The sequence below is a fragment of the Ylistrum balloti genome, unplaced genomic scaffold (genome assembly GCF_031769215.1).
Source record: "Ylistrum balloti isolate Yb309-2 unplaced genomic scaffold, AGI_CSIRO_Ybal_v1 Utg370370, whole genome shotgun sequence".
Lineage (NCBI taxonomy): Eukaryota > Metazoa > Mollusca > Bivalvia > Pectinida > Pectinidae > Ylistrum > Ylistrum balloti.
This window is the reverse complement of record NW_026782260.1, coordinates 788,010-806,277: the sequence shown is the minus strand read 5'-3', so window position 1 is coordinate 806,277 and position 18,268 is coordinate 788,010. Positions and strand designations below refer to the sequence as shown.

Genomic DNA, 18,268 nt, shown 5'->3' with positions numbered 1-18,268 from the left:
ACCTCTAGACACCTGCACCAGGTGCCCATTCATCACGTGCTTTCCGTTACAATTGTCACGTGCTTTCTTTATTGCGAGACTGCGGATTGTCACAAATGTTTAGCTGTGACTTGTCATGTTCTTGACTTTTTTAGCCTCGAACGTCAGACGGACTGATGTTCTGAATGAAGTATGGTGTCTGGAACGATAACAGTTTTACTAACCCTTATATCGACTATTTGTGCCTGTTGCGTTTCTTCAAGATCCTGCCTCTGAATTAACTCTTAAAAACAACACATAATTGATTCTGAAACAACACATAGTATTTTCATCATCTGCTTATTTGCGTTTCACAGGAATTTTACAGGAATATCTCAATAATTACAACGTGCACGCATCACTGTTACATATATCCTTTTGGATTGAACCAACAGCCGTCGAGTCATCTATTTAGGACTAAAGAGGTATTGAAACTACAGCGCATCGTTTATGGAAAGTACGACTGGGAATTATATTATAAGCACCGGCATTCATTCCTTTCATGTCAACATTTCGACAAAACATCATGAAATATTGTGTTTTATTTAGGAACCATAACATCTCTTTTCTGTTGCTTGAGAACATCTAGCTGTCGCTAGAAGGTTAATCGACTGGAACACCAAACGGATATCTGAGCGTTACACGTAGTTTATCGGTCGAACCTTCAGCATTCAATTCGGTCAAATCTGAACTATAAATTGTCTAACACAGCGAAGTGTATGTTATTCGCTATATGTTTCTAGAACGGAGTTACCGGATTAGGAGTCAGTTCTACACAGGTGAATATTAAACGATATTCGTCCATATGTCTCTAATCAATTTTGTAATTAATAGTCTTTATCTTAAAATTATCCACCAGATGTAGTTGACATTATGGTGATAAGATCACATATATAACAATAAAAATGTCTACCTTTAAGAAATATTGAACGCAAGAAAAAGTCGTTAGTGGTTTAGATTTAAGAAAAGTTAAGTATGATAGATATAACATCGATAATTTCCATGTACCTTTATTACTAATTCAGCTGTTATAATCAAATCTCATCAACAGAACACGTATCTTGATAGCTGACCCGTTTTGTATAATCAATAGCAATTAACACAACTCTTTGTCAAAGTTGAAAGACGAAAATGAGTAATTTTAAAACATATTTTTCATTTGTTTCTAGTTCGTATTTCTAAGGATATAAACTTTAAATATTTCAAGTGAAGGAGATGGTAATTAGGTCTGTCTAAGCAAATATCCACGAAACAGCGTCCTCGTCACTTTGTATAGTATTTATTCTGTGTAAATAGCAAATAGAAAACAAAAAATGAAAATAGGAAAATTATTAAATGAACAATAGATGACCATGATATTGATGTTTTGCTTAACACAACAAACACTTTTGAATAATCGTTATTGTGTGTTATTTAAAGCATTTTTGCAGTTGAAGGTACTTTCTACTTAAATGCATTCTTGTCTACATACTGACTTGGCATATATGGACTTTTTCATTGTGTCTTTGATACTTAAGCCCCAATATAAAACTTTCTAAACAGGAACAGATTTATTTATCAGAATTTGTTTAATTCAAAATTCGAGTTTGTGCAGGAAAACCAATTTCTTATTATTTATCCAGATTCTGATAAAAAAAAATTCCAAAACTGCAATTTCAAATTTGTCCTTCTATCAATCGAGACTGGAAATAATCAATACCTTAAAAGTTACTTTACACGGTAATTTCATTTCATTCTAGGACGCGTCTTTTTTCTACGCAGGACTCAATACATTCTGCCTGAACAAGCTGAAAATAGCTTCGATTACTTATCAAAGTGATACGAGATACATTGAAAAGAAATTATGCAAGCTTTGATGGGAAGCCTTTCAGAAATGTTTGAAAAATAAATTGGATCAGGATTCATAATAACAATTAATGTTTTCAAGTAACAATTTATGTTTTTTCTCGTCTTGTGAAGTTTGATATTGACCACTGTGATGCCATTACGAAAGAGGCTTCGTCTATCTTCAATACTCGTAATTCTTTCTTGGATCTGCGCTTTAATTGAAATGGTATAAGATGTCACAGCATGACGAGAATAGTTGTCATACGTAGACGGCCTTATAAGGAGTATAACTGGAAAGAAATTGCGTTGTCACTGTGGAGAAAATAGACATCAGATCAACATTTCACCTTAGATAAATAATTGTTTTACCCGAAATGATTTGTCGATTGCCAGAGACGTGCATTACGTGCGGGCCTTACACGTGAATTTGACACGTTATATTTAAACGTTTATGGATTTCACTGAAACAGATCGACCAACAATCATTAGGATATTGAACACATATATAAACCGTGTTTGAAATAACTAGATTAAAGACGTTTGTGGCTGGAAACACAAGCGGGTCTTGTTGCAAGTTTGTGAAGATATTTAACATTTTTTTATATGTATAATGGTAACTTGGTTTATGTGTCACCAAGTATTGTTCTAAAAGGGGTTTAAGAAACTGCGGGAAACTTATTGCGACGAAAATACGTATATAAATTAAATATAAATAGCCTCGGTGATAACGCAAGATATACTAGGTATAACTTCCACGTGCTTATCAGTACTGTTGAAATATCAATACTGCAGAGGAAACATACACAGCATCTTCGTGGAGTGGAACGTGAGATGCAGTAGTGCTTGCAAGGATCCTTCACACAAACTCAACAGGTGTTTCTTGTCTTATTTAAGACCCTCAGCACGCAACGGTGTGAAGATCTATGATTCCAGCTGCTCTTAAATAACGCCTAAATGTGACATTTTGCCATTAGAATTCGGAGCCAAATGAACGAATTTGCCGTTATCTGAAGGCCATACTGACCGTATTATGGATCTTTGATTGTTTGATCAAGTGGATGAGGTATATTGAAAAATAGTTCACAAATATTTTTTGATAACATTTAGAAAACTTGTGATACCTTAAAAGACGATTACTTACCAACATTACAGAATTTTGTATTTTAAACACAAAAAGATTCATCAATATAAAGGTATGAGTGTCGGGCGGATATATTATACATTTTGGACGAAATGCTATTATTTAAATAATTAGAATATCTGTAAGCATTCGAATCGGAACGATCTTTCTAAGTATAACGACTTAACGGTCGTGTTAATGAACGGAGACGCTCTATCCTTGATTGATTCCACACACTGAACTTAGTTATGAAAAAAGCTAACGTTTATTCGTGTGTTCTATCTTGGCCTTAAATGGACAACAATTGAGCTTTGTTATCCCTTTTTCATGAATCTGGAGTAAAACCAACCATTGAATCGGATTGTAAGTAAACCCTAGAACGGAACTGATATCAAAACACTTGGAAAGAAACCAAAAGTACTAGCGTTGTACTTCAAGTTCCTGATCGAGAAACCGCGTTAAATAGCACTACACACTCATCGGCTGTCTCTAATTTTAAACAAAGAACAACCTCAATTTCGGCTCGAAACCTCATTGATGCAAATGTGAGGTTTGTGCTACGGCTAACTGGAATTGATAAAAACTAATGTGTCACATGAAATTGATTATACGGACATCATTGCCTGCTCGCGACAGAATTTTATCAAGAATGATATTTCTTCTGGAATAAACAAGCATGCAACCATTTCTGTTTAGCATCTTTATCACGCGAAACTGTGTGACGAGATTTTAGTTGTTTAAAAGAATAATATCCTCTAAAAATGTCAAACAATTCAAAAATTCTGCCATAGGAACACAATTGTATGTTACGTTAAAGTGTTTTGGAATCCATTTGACGCTTTGAACATACCCTAAGCGGGAGAGGCTGTTTACAATTGAAGCTGATAAAAATATGTTTGCCTTATTTATACGTCCCATGGGATTGGCGAAAATCCTGAGGTTGCAGTGCTAAAAGTCTCCATAAGTGCATCGATAGATTTTTGGTGGATTTGTAATAGTTGTAATTACACTGTCCACTGGCTCATGTTCTGAAAGTTTTGGAGAAAACGTGGCTTAAACTTTTTAACCGGTGATAGAGTATTATTCTCGTTGGATTAATAAAGTAAATGAAATGTTTTAAATTTCAAGCCGGTTCCTCGTGGAATTGGAGAAGCTCTGACAATTGTCAATCTCCCGTTTCTGGATTACTGGAGTGCATCTTTTATGTCGATGTAACTGTATCTTAGGGGATTCTATGGACGGTATGGTGAACGTGGAGTAATTGACGATCACAACACACTACATGTACAACAAACCACAGTTTATTTAACTGAATTCCTTGTATAAGGAAGCGAAATCACGTGTGTTACAATAGCTCAACTTGATTTGTACTTAAATATGATACGTGAAAAATACATAATTTTTTTCCTAATTATATTTTGAGGAAATTTCTCGCCGGAATTTAAGAAAAAATTGTAAATGATTTCATTCATGAAGGTAAACACAAGATCCCTCCAGGATTAAAAAGCATTTGACATATACGTGCTGTTACACTGAAGTTCTATAAGTGTTTCTGAGGATTTGTTGGTGACACACGACATGTGAAGTGACATTTTGTTCGGCTTTTGAAATTTCAGTACAAATGCTCGACAACATATGGAACTATATTTGAACTAATGGCTCTGATATTTAAGACAAAGTACGCATGTTATGTGACAGAAATACAGATCTGATTGGAACATGAGCACAGCAACGATGTCACCAAGAGAGCATTGATTTGCAAAACTCATATAAATTCTTCTTGTGGCATGTGAAACTAATACTGTAGCGTTACCTAGTGATCAAATCCGTTGCTATAGCAACTTCAGATATATACACGACACCGGTCGTGACTTTCAGAGCAAATAACACCCATTCAATTATCGAACCCAGTGTATGTTTTCATAACTTTGATATGCAATCATTTGGCTATTTACAATCGGATGTCTCTACAGCCAACGTCTCCCCATATTGGCTATTTACTTCATCAGAGTACCGGAAACCATTTCGAATCTCTTCCGTGACGTTAGTGAACATTTATGCTGGACCAGGTAATAAACACGAGGCAAGGACTCACTTCCGGTGCCAGTTTGCGCAGTGGACCAAGTTTCGTATGACTAATAACGTGTCCAAAAGGCACTGAGCCCATTAAGCGGCTGTGAGAATCGAATTTCATACCATTTCACTGAGACTATATTTTGTTTTGCGTTGAACCAGAGTTATTCAGGTTGTTCCAACTGCTAGCCACATCCAATACTAACAGAAGCCATACCCTGTTTTACAACAGAACTCTTACAAAGATAGTTATGTCTTCCAACGCTTTTGATGGAATTTTCATTGGCTAAATTCATGAGTCGGAACCTTGGAAATGAAAATTAACAAATGTATTTTAAAGTCACCCTGAGATTAACAGTAAAGTGTAACGCCATGCACACACGTTCATAAGGGAAATCAGCGACATGGGCGTGCTCACAAGAGGATCTCTTGGTAATTTTGTCTCCTATTAGATCAAGTTGACTGTTTATAGTTTACAATCACGCTTAACCGGTCTTGTCCTTTTTTTGTATATTTTTTCGTTTTTGTTTTGAAGACATAGCTTAGGACAAACACATCTTCACGGTTAGAAATGTAAACTTTAAATATGAAATAATATTTCAAAACATAGATTTATCGTAAATTTTGATTGAAATCAGTTCCTGCAAAACAATTGTGGAATCGGAAAGGCTGTAACGACTACATGTATTTTTGATGAAGATATTCCATACAAGAAGTAAACAATACTTCACACAAATCTTAAGTTAAAACTTTATTCTGACAGATTTTTGTTTAATAGGCGAGCTTGTCACTTCCTATTTTGTCGATATTGCATTTATATAAGCCAAACTCATAAAAACACCAAATCGTAGAGACATTGGACAGTGAAGGTTGGCCGTTCATATCGAGTGTACAGTCACATGACGATTAGAGTTGTCACGTTGGCAATCTATTTAAAGAATCTTATTATGTACGACTGCCAGGAACGGAAATAAAAACACTGTAAATCGGAAGTGCATTTCCAAGAAATGGATTAGAGATGTTTATTACATTTGACAGCGGAAGATTATAAAAAATATTTTAAAAACTAGAAAAGATGTCTCAATGTTTGCTATTGTTCTCATGTTTATCATTCAACAAAAGCGTCTTCGTACTGGGAGAGCAGAGTTAAAAAGTGACATTTAACAATCGGTATTTCTTTGAAGTGTGGATGTTTACTTATCGTGGTCATTGGATTTACAAGTCGAGTATGAATCGATCCTTATGTCGGAAGTGTGGAAAAATTTAATATTGATGTGACTTGCATGTGCATTCTATATTTCCACGTGATTTGAAAATCCTGCAATTTGGATTCGTTTATTCAATTTGTGATTTATGTTTCTACATGTGACGTCACAATGCATCACTACGCATGTGACTGCATCGGTTTGTTTTGTGTTCTCGTCACATGACCTTTCACCTCATAAAAATGGCTTATGACCTTAGGAAGTTACGTCGGGCAGCGCTGACCAAGGAACGGAACTGTCCAGTGAGCGGAAATGTAGATGAGGCATTTCAAGCTTTCGAGGTAATTTTATCTTTTGTTTTACAATGTGTATATAATTTGCTGATACATAAGATCCATGCAGTATATTACCCAACCCAATCGGTTGTCACCAACACTAGTACACACCTCTAAAAGAGCATGTAGCATCTGTTGAGCAAAGAGACATATCGCTGTAAAGACTGATGGTGATAATAAAGTATTAAAATTTTGTAAATTATAGAAGAAAAAATATTATACCTGTTGAAATGCATTACTAAAAATGGCTTGTCTTACTCTGCTGTATTATAGACCAGCGTGCTTCTAACGTGTATCAAAAGCATGAAATGAAAGGTGACGGTATCTGTATTAGAGATACATGTACAAACAGGAAAAAGCAGAGAGCAAACATTAAGTAGATGTATTTTCCAATTCTATTCAAAAAGTGTTCTAGTTTGGGTCGTATCACTTTTTTTTCTAAGACTGGCATTTACGTAGAGAGTGTTTTATGTTTACAACAAACCTTATTGAATTTCATTTAATTAGGGGATAAGTGTAGCTATCTATCTCCTCTCTGACATTTATTTCAACCACTTTTGATTTTCCTCAGTCGCTTCATAGGTTCAACATTTCGGTCCTATATGGACGAAACAGATGTATGATGTAGCATCATTTACAAGTCCTAGAAGGACGAAACAGCTGTATGATGTAGTATCACTGACATGTCCTACAAGGACGAAACAACTGTATGATGTAGTATCACTGTCAAGTCCTACAAGGACGAAACAACTGTATGATGTAGTATCACTGTCAAGTCCTAGAAGGACGAAACAGCTGTGTGATGTAGCATCACTGACGAGTCCTACAAGGACGAAACAGCTGTGTGATGAAGCATCACTGACAAGTCCTACAAGGACGAATCAGCTGTATGATGAAGCATCACTGACGAGTCCTACAAGGACGAAAGAGCTGTGTGATGAAGCATCACTGACAAGTCCTACAAGGACGAAACAGCAGTATGATGAAGCATCACTGACGAGTCCTACAAGGACGAAACAACTGTATGATGAAGCATCACTGACAAGTCCTACAAGGACGAAACAGCTGTGTGATGGTGCATCACTGACGAGCCCTACAAGGCGAAACAGCTGTGTGATGAAGCATCACTGACAAGTCCTACAAGGACGAAACAGCTGTGTGATGAAGCATCACTGACGAGTCCTACAAGGACGAAACAGCTGTATGATGAAGCATCATTGAAGAGTCCTACAAGGACGAAACAGCTGTATGATGAAGCATCACTGACGAGTCCTACAAGGACGAAACAGCTATGTGATGAAGCATCACTGACGAGTCCTACAAGGACGAAACAGCTATGTGATGAAGCATCATTGACGAGTTCTACAAGGACGAAACAGCTGTATGCTGTAGTTTGATTCGTCATTTGGCCTTATTATATCTAATTCATAATTGTATGAAAAAATGTTATTCACTTGTGTGTCTTTTGTACAATCTCTCACGCTGTGATACTTTGATTATTTTCAGTTTAAGATATCATAAACTATTTCTTATGTAAATGAAAAACAAAATTCTTTATATCTAGATGAAAATCCATAAATATAAAGAAAACTTCTGAGACAATGAATACAAACATATGATCCCTGTATTTCAATATACTTGATTACATATGACAGATGCAAAGATCGAAACTTTGAAATGTGAAATAAAGGTCAATCACCGCGTATTATTTAGTTACGTCTAATTACTAGTGTTATTTTATATAATGTCATACCGTTATACTTACTGGGTTTCCAAATATCTTATTTATATTCTGTCCAACCAAACGTTCTTTTGTCATTGTTCATGTAATAATTATCAACTGGTCAACGCAAGATGCAATTTGTCGCTTTTAGCCTTAAATACCATCACACTTGTTGGTTTTGGCAAAAAACAAGGATGGTAAGACAAAAAAAATCGTTTATGCCGTTGAACGTTGACTTTCGAAACATGATGACATCAACATTGCCTCTCCTTTTGTTACTCATAACTCTTGACGTAGTTAATCTAAGCCTTTATAGTCCAGGCTATAGATAAGATATCATGAAATTCTTACATTAGCTAAAGTTAACGTTAGATATAACCATGACAGTGTATATCTGCGTCAAAGACTTTAACACCAAAGCATAGTTAGACCAGATATGACGTAATACTAAATTTGATGTAATTATATGCCGCTATGGTGAACACAAATATTGCAAGCGGTGTTATTTATCTGTGTTCATTGATCCAGACAATACAGCAATGGTTTAACATAAACTCTGCTCAGAAAGCTCTCTGTAAATTCAGTCTGACACAATGTCTTTAGATATTTCCAGTATATTGCGTAACATAGGACGCAGACAGCTTATGGTCTGGCGTGCCAGTCGACCAGTTGTTTATGGAGACAGCTACCAAAGCGACCACACCTTTGTGGGGTGCGTAAATTGAAAAAAGAGACAAAATTAAAAGATAAAGTATCGACAGGTTGCCATTGTAATATTTCACATAAAAGAAAGCTCGTATATTTCATCATGAAACACGTTTTCCCGGCGTATATTAACTGTTTTCGACAAATTCCTGATACATAAATAAAACAGGATTTCGAGAGATGCTCGTTATTGAACTTTATGAAGAAAGGTTATGGTCGCCATTATCATGTCGCCGAGGAAATATTCTGGTCCCTTGTGCGACATGACGATGTGTTTTAATTTTAAAAATTGTTCTCATTTAGGAACAAGATTTTACTGACTTGACCAAGTTAACATGGCCTTTGTAATCGATGGTGAAAAAGACGCTTATCCCTCAGGAACATCTGGTCTTACTGTTCTTGATTCTTTTCTGATATTGTCGTATAATTGTTGATATCATATTCATTTTCTTCTTGTTTCATCGATTTTGGGTTATAATTAGGATTCTTTTAACACGATTTAAGATTAAATATGCAATTCTTTTAAAACGAATGCCTCGCCAGTGTTAATAGATTGGAACTGAACTGTTCGAGTTTACATCTCCATGTATTTCACAAAATATCAGTTTACATATCAGAGTAAAAGGTGTCATTGGTAAAATCTTTATTCTGTAAAATTCAATCATTTTATATGAAAAGAGAATGACAGCTTTCACGGTACCATCATATCGTCCATTGAAGGTTTGAAAATTATGTTTTTTTTTTTAATTTTACTTTCGACTTGTTTGTTTGTTTTTCAATAAGGTAACAATCTAGCGTACTTCAGTGGACCTCCTCTCGTACATTTTTATTTCAATTTCTGATTATTTTGTTTTCTTTAAGGCCTTAGCATCACTGGCGAGTCCTAGAAGGCCGAAACAGCCGCGTGATTCAGCCTGATAATTTTTTTAGCTGTGTTGTATCTTTATCTGTAAAATTGTATTGAAAGTGTTATCAATTTGTGTCTTTTTATAATCAATAAATGCATCCAGATTACGGTCATCGTGTTATTAACAGAAAAAAAATCTTCCCCTTTTTGAAATTACTGTTCTTCTTAAATGGTAAATATTAAGATACAATATCTTAAAATCGATGGTATTCGATGATAGTATTTAACCCTCTGTTTCCAGAATTGAGACAATATAACGACTCGGAATTCGCCATATATAGAACTACCAATACGCGAGAACATTCCGTCTGAGAGATTTTACCGAGTAGGCCTTCTACTGTGGTGATGATGTATGGTTCAGAGAGGAGTCATTCAGTTATATTTATAACATCTGTTGGTTGTTAAGCTTTTAGCTGTTATGGATTCTAATGAAGCACGACCATCTCTTAATGCAAACTATTCCGTTTTGCGTCATTCTTAATGGTGCAGTTATTTTCAACTTTATGACAAATCCTCCCATGGTTCATTTGTGAACTATTTCATAAACAACGAAATTTATGATCATCTAGATTATCCAAAATCACCAAATTAGTAAAAATGGTATTTCTTTCTTTCTTTCTTTCTTTCTTTCTTTCTTTCTTTCTTTCTTTCTTTATCTATTCATTTGTTTGTTTATCTGTGTACATAGAAAAAAAAATCGATGAAAAAAGTTAGAGTTAAGCTATCTGTTTTCGGCGTTAACAAATTAAACCCTGTCCGCTTATACATTATGCAATATTTCACAAGCAGAAATACATGCTAATCTTGCTTCGATATTACAATCACCAAAGAATGCCTATCATTGATAAAGATACGGACCTCCCTCGTTTGTATTAGATTCCTAAATTTCACAAAAATTCATATAATCAAAGTTTTATTGCTAGCTCGTCTGGCTGTTCAACCAAACCTTTGTTAAAACTACTTACCACCATTCTAAGTACTCTCAAGTCTGGGTAAGTCTTGTTGTGATACTTTATACTCATGAAGTGGAATTAATAGTGTGTGGATTTTCAACTCCAAAATGATTTTGATCAATCCTAGACGCCCTCTACTGAAAAGCGTTTCTTTTATAAGAACGTTTGATTTTTCCCTTTTTAATATAGACTTTATTTATTTTACAACAATTGCGAAACAAGTCCCTTTTTACACCACCATTCCCCATTTTAAACAGAGAGAGTTTACTTACTTATACAGGAAAGGTGAACGGTAGTACTAATCTGTTGTTGTGTACTATACTGAAACGTATATCGTGAAAAAATACGTCAAAATCAAAGAAGAAATAAACAGAGGACGAAGTCATAAAAATGATCGAGTTTCTTGTTGACAACATCTTGGTCTAGTTTAGTGGCTAGATCGTCCATCAGACTCTTGGCATACCTTGTAAACTTACTTTTCCCTCTGTTGGCTGACTTGTACTTGTTTTCATACAAAACTGAATTTATCGAAGAGCTTATCAAACATGTCACATGTAATCATGGAATAGAACTGTACGATGAAATGTCATTACCTTTTAGACAGTGTTCATAATAATTATCAGTAGCTGTTTGTTAGATCATAAAATATCCAATATTCTGGAATTTTCAGGAAAATTGTAATAGTTTTTTCATGAATGTGGCTGGAATATAATTCTGCTCCTATTTGGTCTAAGTATTTTATTATCGTCACAATACATTAACTCACTTGTCCAAATGTCTTTGTTTGCAATGGGGACACTCTTCGATAATACGACGTTTATTGTCGACATAACAATTTTTTTTTTCATTTTGAGATTTTTTGTGGTAAAAAAGTTGCTTCGAAATAACGATATTTCGTTTCATCTCAAGGAAAATGAGATTTGATCGGGTAAAGGATAAATTTTTAGATGATAGGCCCATTCGAAAAGATTTTTCAATAGTGATGTGACAATAGAGGGTTTGAAGTCAAAGTACTTGACGTATATTTCGAGATAGGGAGGATTTATCTAGAGACAAAGATTTCATATCAATCATAAGTATAGTAATGGGTTCATACTCTCATACATGTGTAGTACGTACTCATCTCTCATACATGTGTAGTACGTACTCACCTCTCATACATGTGTAGTGTAGTACATATTCACCTCTCATAGTAAGTCCGTACTCACCTCTCATACATGTGAAGTCCGTACTCACCTCTCATACATGTGTAGTACGTACTCACCTCTCATACATGTGTAGTCCGTACTCACCTCTCATACATGTGTAGTACGTACTCACCTCTCATACATGTGTAGTACGTACTCACCTCTCATACATGTGAAGTCCGTACTCACCTCTCATACATGTGAAGTCCGTACTCACCTCTCATACATGTGTAGTACGTACTCACCTCTCATACATGTGTAGTACGTACTCACCTCTCATACATGTGTAGTACGTACTCACCTCTCATACATGTGAAGTCCGTACTCACCTCTCATACATGTGTAGTACGTACTCACCTCTCATACATGTGAAGTCCGTACTCACCTCTCATACATGTGTAGTACGTACTCATCTCTCATACATGTGTAGTACGTACTCACCTCTCATACATGTGAAGTCCGTACTCACCTCTCATACATGTGAAGTCCGTACTCACCTCTCATACATGTGAAGTCCGTACTCACCTCTCATACATGTGAAGTCCGTACTCACCTCTCATACATGTGAAGTCCGTACTCACCTCTCATACATTTGTAGTACGTACTCACCTCTCATACATGTGTAGTACGTACTCACCTCTCATACATGTGTAGTACGTACTCACCTCTCATACATGTGTAGTACGTACTCACCTCTCATACATGTGTAGTCCGTACTCACCTCTCATACATGTGTAGTACGTACTCACCTCTCATACATGTGTAGTCCGTACTCACCTCTCATACATGTGAAGTCCGTACTCACCTCTCATACATGTGAAGTCCGTACTCACCTCTCATACATGTGTAGTACGTACTCACCTCTCATACATGTGAAGTCCGTACTCACCTCTCATACATGTGTAGTACGTACTCACCTCTCATACATGTGTAGTACATATTCACCTCTCATACATGTAAGTCCGTACTCACCTCTCATACACTCACCTCTCATACATGTGAAGTCCGTACTCACCTCTCATACATGTGTAGTACGTACTCACCTCTCATACATGTGAAGTCCGTACTCACCTCTCATACATGTGAAGTCCGTACTCACCTCTCATACATGTGTAGTACGTACTCACCTCTCATACATGTGAAGTACGTACTCACCTCTCATACATGTGTAGTCCGTACTCACCTCTCATACATGTGTAGTCCGTACTCACCTCTCATACATGTGTAGTACGTACTCACCTCTCATACATGTGAAGTCCGTACTCACCTCTCATACATGTGAAGTCCGTACTCACCTCTCATACATGTGAAGTCCGTACTCACCTCTCATACATGTGAAGTCCGTACTCATACATGTGAAGTCCGTACTCACCTCTCATACATGTGAAGTCCGTACTCACCTCTCATACATATTGTGACCATACATTAATCAGTAGATATGATAAGACGTTCAACAATATGACACCAATTCAAACATTCATAAACGAATTCCAACAGATATTGTGAAATCTTTAATTTTCGTGAGAAATTTATGCTTAATGCTTTTGTGTCCACAAAATATCATTTATTTTCTTCTAAACAACGAAAATTTAGCCTCTTGTAAATATACAATTTTGCAGTAGCAGACAAAACGCTAAAGAAAAGAAATAATGTATATTTCTGTCTTTATAAGTATTCGTATACAAAAATACATCGTTAAGATCGTGAAATCTAAGCATGGAATGAGTCACACCACAGACCAATAACATTTATCTTCGTTTCAAATAAGTACAAATAAGTCACAATTCTCATATCCGGGAAGAATTTAATATTGGAAGTCTAGCAGCTGTGCACGAAGGTTGTTTTAGAATTCGGCTGTCCCATGACGCAGAAACCGTATTATGACTCCATTGCCTGCTCTCGGTACAAATTTCCTGATGACATGCCAACCTCATAGACAATATATTAAGATTGAACATACTATATTTGTCTGTGTAATATGTTGGTATCAATATCACTTATAGGTTCATTCATTCACAAAATAAATAATTAAATAGATAAATAGCAGAAGGTCCACATGATTTAAGAAATATGCCGGTTTTTGGTCGTTTCGTTGTTATTTATCGTGTTTTCATTTGTGGCATAACGTAACAGATATGAATTTACCAAGAATGACATTATGGGTATTGTCGAAAAAACAGAAGACGTTTACCAAGGAGGGGCAGTCCTCTGTTACAGATTCTCCGTTTAACTTTTGGAGCGTCTCTGTGTAATTTTTTATTTCTTTCATGGTTTGTCGTTGAATTGCTGTTTATGTGCTTGGTATACGTGGGAGTCCCACCACTGAATCAAATATAAAGAAAGATGAACCGGTAACAACTTCAAACGAAGCACCGCCATCTTGAATATCCGATTAATTTCAAAGAACAGTACTGAGCAAAGCAATGTTAAGACCTTATACCTGATGTTTGTAGCTCCTGACAGCTCTGTTTGATGTTGCTGATCAGTATAATTAAACATTACATATCTGGAACATCTAACAGCGTAGAGTGATGTCAAACTCTTTAGGAAATCACAATGGAAAGTTTACGACCCTGGTCGATGATCGAGCACGGAAACACCACCTTCTTATGTGACCCTATTCAGATATGCCAGATAAGACGGGATGATAACAGAAAACCATATATAAGATTTAAGAATATGTCGCCAATGTGTTAAATTCGTCAGAGGCAATTTGAAATGGAATACAACATGTTAAAATAACTGTCATTGCTTACATAGGCATTCAACTGTTTTTTATTTGGCATTCATGGGCATGTGAATGCCAACAGAATAAGGACAAATTCAACGCTTCATTGCTTTTATTTATTTGGCATTCATGGGCATATGCCAACAGAATAAGGACAAATTCAACGTTTCATTGCTTTTATTTATTTGGCATTCATACTGCCCATGATGCAAGGTAACCTCAATTGGTTTAGTTGCAATATTTCCATCCTATTGACAGTTCATGGACTGATAATACACATGTGGCATTGGGAAGGTTACATGTGACAATGACATACAAAGGTAAATATATGTAATGAAGGCACATGGAAACTTGATACCTTCATAATTCGCATCTCGTAGTAAAATGGCAAAATCGAAGTTTCAGAGCAAGATCACCTCGGAATGGTATTTAGTGTTCTTGTGATACCGGTATAGAGTCCATCGTGGATAATTTATCGCTGACAAAGGATTTTTGACATTTTTTGAACCAATATATCCACGCCTAATAAAGCCGCCGGTTTCCTTAAGTCGTAAATCGTTCAATGTTACATAACGTCGGTTCCTTCCCCGACTTGTTCAACTCTCTAAGGATCAATTAGAGATCTACCTCTATTTGTATTTCACATATAACTTTTTCTGGTTTTTGCCTGTCTGCTGCTTCCCTGTACTTTTGCTCTGACCGTTGTGATTGAAGAGTTGAAGACATGGTGGTGTAATGCACAGCGTAGTTTAAGCATATAGTAAGTTAATGGCGCAACAGACGTATATTTAGATATATATATACATGTATATGTATTTATCACTAGCTTGATTAATAAAACATATTAGGAACGGTGGCTAGGGAGGGGAAAGAGGGAACTGGGGAGGGGGAGGTTAGGGACTGTCGAAGGGAGGGGAGAGAGGGGCTGGGGAGGGGAGGGGCTGCAGAGAGGAGAGAGGGGGTGGAGAGAACATTCTAGATGTTCTGGTGATTATGAGATACAATGAGGGAGATTAGATTCACCTTAAAGATTTTTTATGTTCATCATTTACAGATTAGGGCTGTTTAAATTGAAGTCCGTCCGTCCGTCTTGAAACAGTGCTCGTTCTATCGTTATAGCTTTTTATTGACAATGTCTAGCAGGACTATGTTATGGTTCGTCTGTAGGTTCAGTTTGAAACAGAAGAGAAATCCAACATGGCGTACATGTGACCATGTCTTATTATTATTATTACTCACGTTTAAAATTTGTTATCGCTAAATCAGACAAAGTGCTTTATCAATATTTCTCAAGTTTCATATTCATGTATTAGCTTCTGTCCTTTCGATTGGTATTAGTCTGGAGACCGATAGAAATAACATAACGGTATATAGAAGGTCATCTTGTGGTTGGACAATTGAAATTTGTCATCTTTTTTTCTGAAAATTAATTTTTTTTTTTTTTTTTTTTTTGTGATTTCAGAATATCTTATTGCACTGATCTTATGTACAATGGATATTGGGCAACAGGCAAAGCCTATATTAGCCCTCTCCTTACAAAACATAACAGTATGTACATACATATTTCATATTAACCTTACTTTGACAGGAATAAGTTAGGAGAGTATTTGTACTATGAATTTCAATAGATAATACATATTACAAATACAGTAAATGTTGAGGACGGTACAGTGGACTCTGTCAAAACCGAGCTTCTTCGGGACCAGCTAATTAGGCCTGTTTGTACGGAATTTTGGACTGTAGGTAGTTAATTGGTATAATATTATTGGAACTGTATTATTCAGCCGGTTTAGGCAGGCATTCGGATTGCAGAGAGACCGGGTTAGACATAAATGAATTAATAATGTGCTTTGAAATTGAAATTTGTTTTCGTTTTCTTCAAAAATAGATAATGATTAAAAATTGTATAATATTGGTCTCAAAATGTATTATGTTTTCAGTTTCATTTGGTCTCTAGTGATGCGAATCTGAAAAAAATCAGAATGGCGGTTGACAGTTGTTATGGATAAATCTTAGCAGGTCCTTCATTGAATTTGTTGATAATTTATAATATATGTTTTATGGTCTCTTGTTCTGTATATCAAACTTCAAGACAGGACGTAAGATTCAGAAAGGCCGACATGTGGCTATCTTTGATTTTGACCACTTGTAATTGTGTAATAATGGAAGATGCATGTAAATGACACCAATATTATAATAATAACATGAAAAACAACGAAATTTAAATTGAAAGATAGAAAGATGTTGAGTAAAAGCTGTAAATGAAAGACAGTAAAGAAAGTTTAAAACATAAATAAGTACATAAAGAAAACTATTCATTTAATGATTCATGTAAACAAGTCTATAAAGAATAGATTTAATGATTAAACAAACATCACACTTGTTCGACGTAAACGATTGTTTATGTATTTGCTTGGTTAATCGCCCGTCAATAGCCAGTGTCATCTTGTAGCGGGGTCTCCATACGTAGCTTGTAACTACCTGACTGAATGACATGCGGAAGGCCCGTCGTATGTTATCTAGTCATTGAGGTCTTGTCCAGCAATATCAGAAATAGACCAATACACATATATATATAAACAACAGTGGAATCGGATAAATGATAAAACAATTAAAATAAACAAAAAAGATAAACAAACGAGTATCTACAGCATAATCGATGTAACAGATAAGTAAATATCTAAAAATAGAATAAACCACACATTAATTTCCTCAGCTTACACACGCGCCGAAACTGCTGAAAATAAATTACATAGGCTAACACTTCTCTGGGTCGACATGTTTCATCTCGAAGTTGTCGTTGGCAATCAAGATCTACTTGGACAAAAGATGTCTATGGCCATTTCAATAGGTTACTAGTACATATCTGATATATATACAAGACCGATGCTGTTACTGTAAACTATTTAAAGTTGGCGTGGTCAAATTTTCGAGCATTAATATTTTCTTTTTTTTTTAGCACGATGATAAATTCGCGCATCCACAGTATTTACTTTATAAAAGAACAATTTTATTTTTGCTCGATACTTTCATTCCGAAAAACAATAAACTTATATTTCACTGAAATGTGTTCGTTTACAATACTCTAACTTCCGCTTTCGTAAATATGCATGCATCCTCATCAGTCCAGGCACGTGCGCGTGTAAATTCATGATCGATCGGCTCGTCTCTGATATGACAAACTCAACCCGTATCCCCCGACTCGTAGAGAACGCGTCAAAACATCAATATTGTTTATATACAAGAAAACAAAAACACAAAATAAATGACTGAATGACGTTTTCGTCGAAAATTAATATTTACAGTGTGGTATACGATGTTGAAAAAGACCTATTCATATAGACCACGTGTTCATGTCATTACTTCATTCTTAATACGCTCATATTTCACTTCGATTAGATTATATCGGATCTCATTAATTTCCATCTATACATGAACTTTTTAAAAAATAAATTTAATTTAGTTCTAAATGTCTTCAGACTAAGCT

General features: G+C 35.7%; 1 protein-coding gene across 3 annotated transcripts in view; it reads left to right on the top strand.

The window, feature by feature from the left end:
- The window catches only part of LOC132554021 (dipeptidyl peptidase 4-like), a 224,730-nt gene that overhangs the window by 54,579 nt on the left and 151,883 nt on the right, over nucleotides 1-18,268 (top strand). The gene's annotated exons all lie outside the window — the stretch shown is intronic.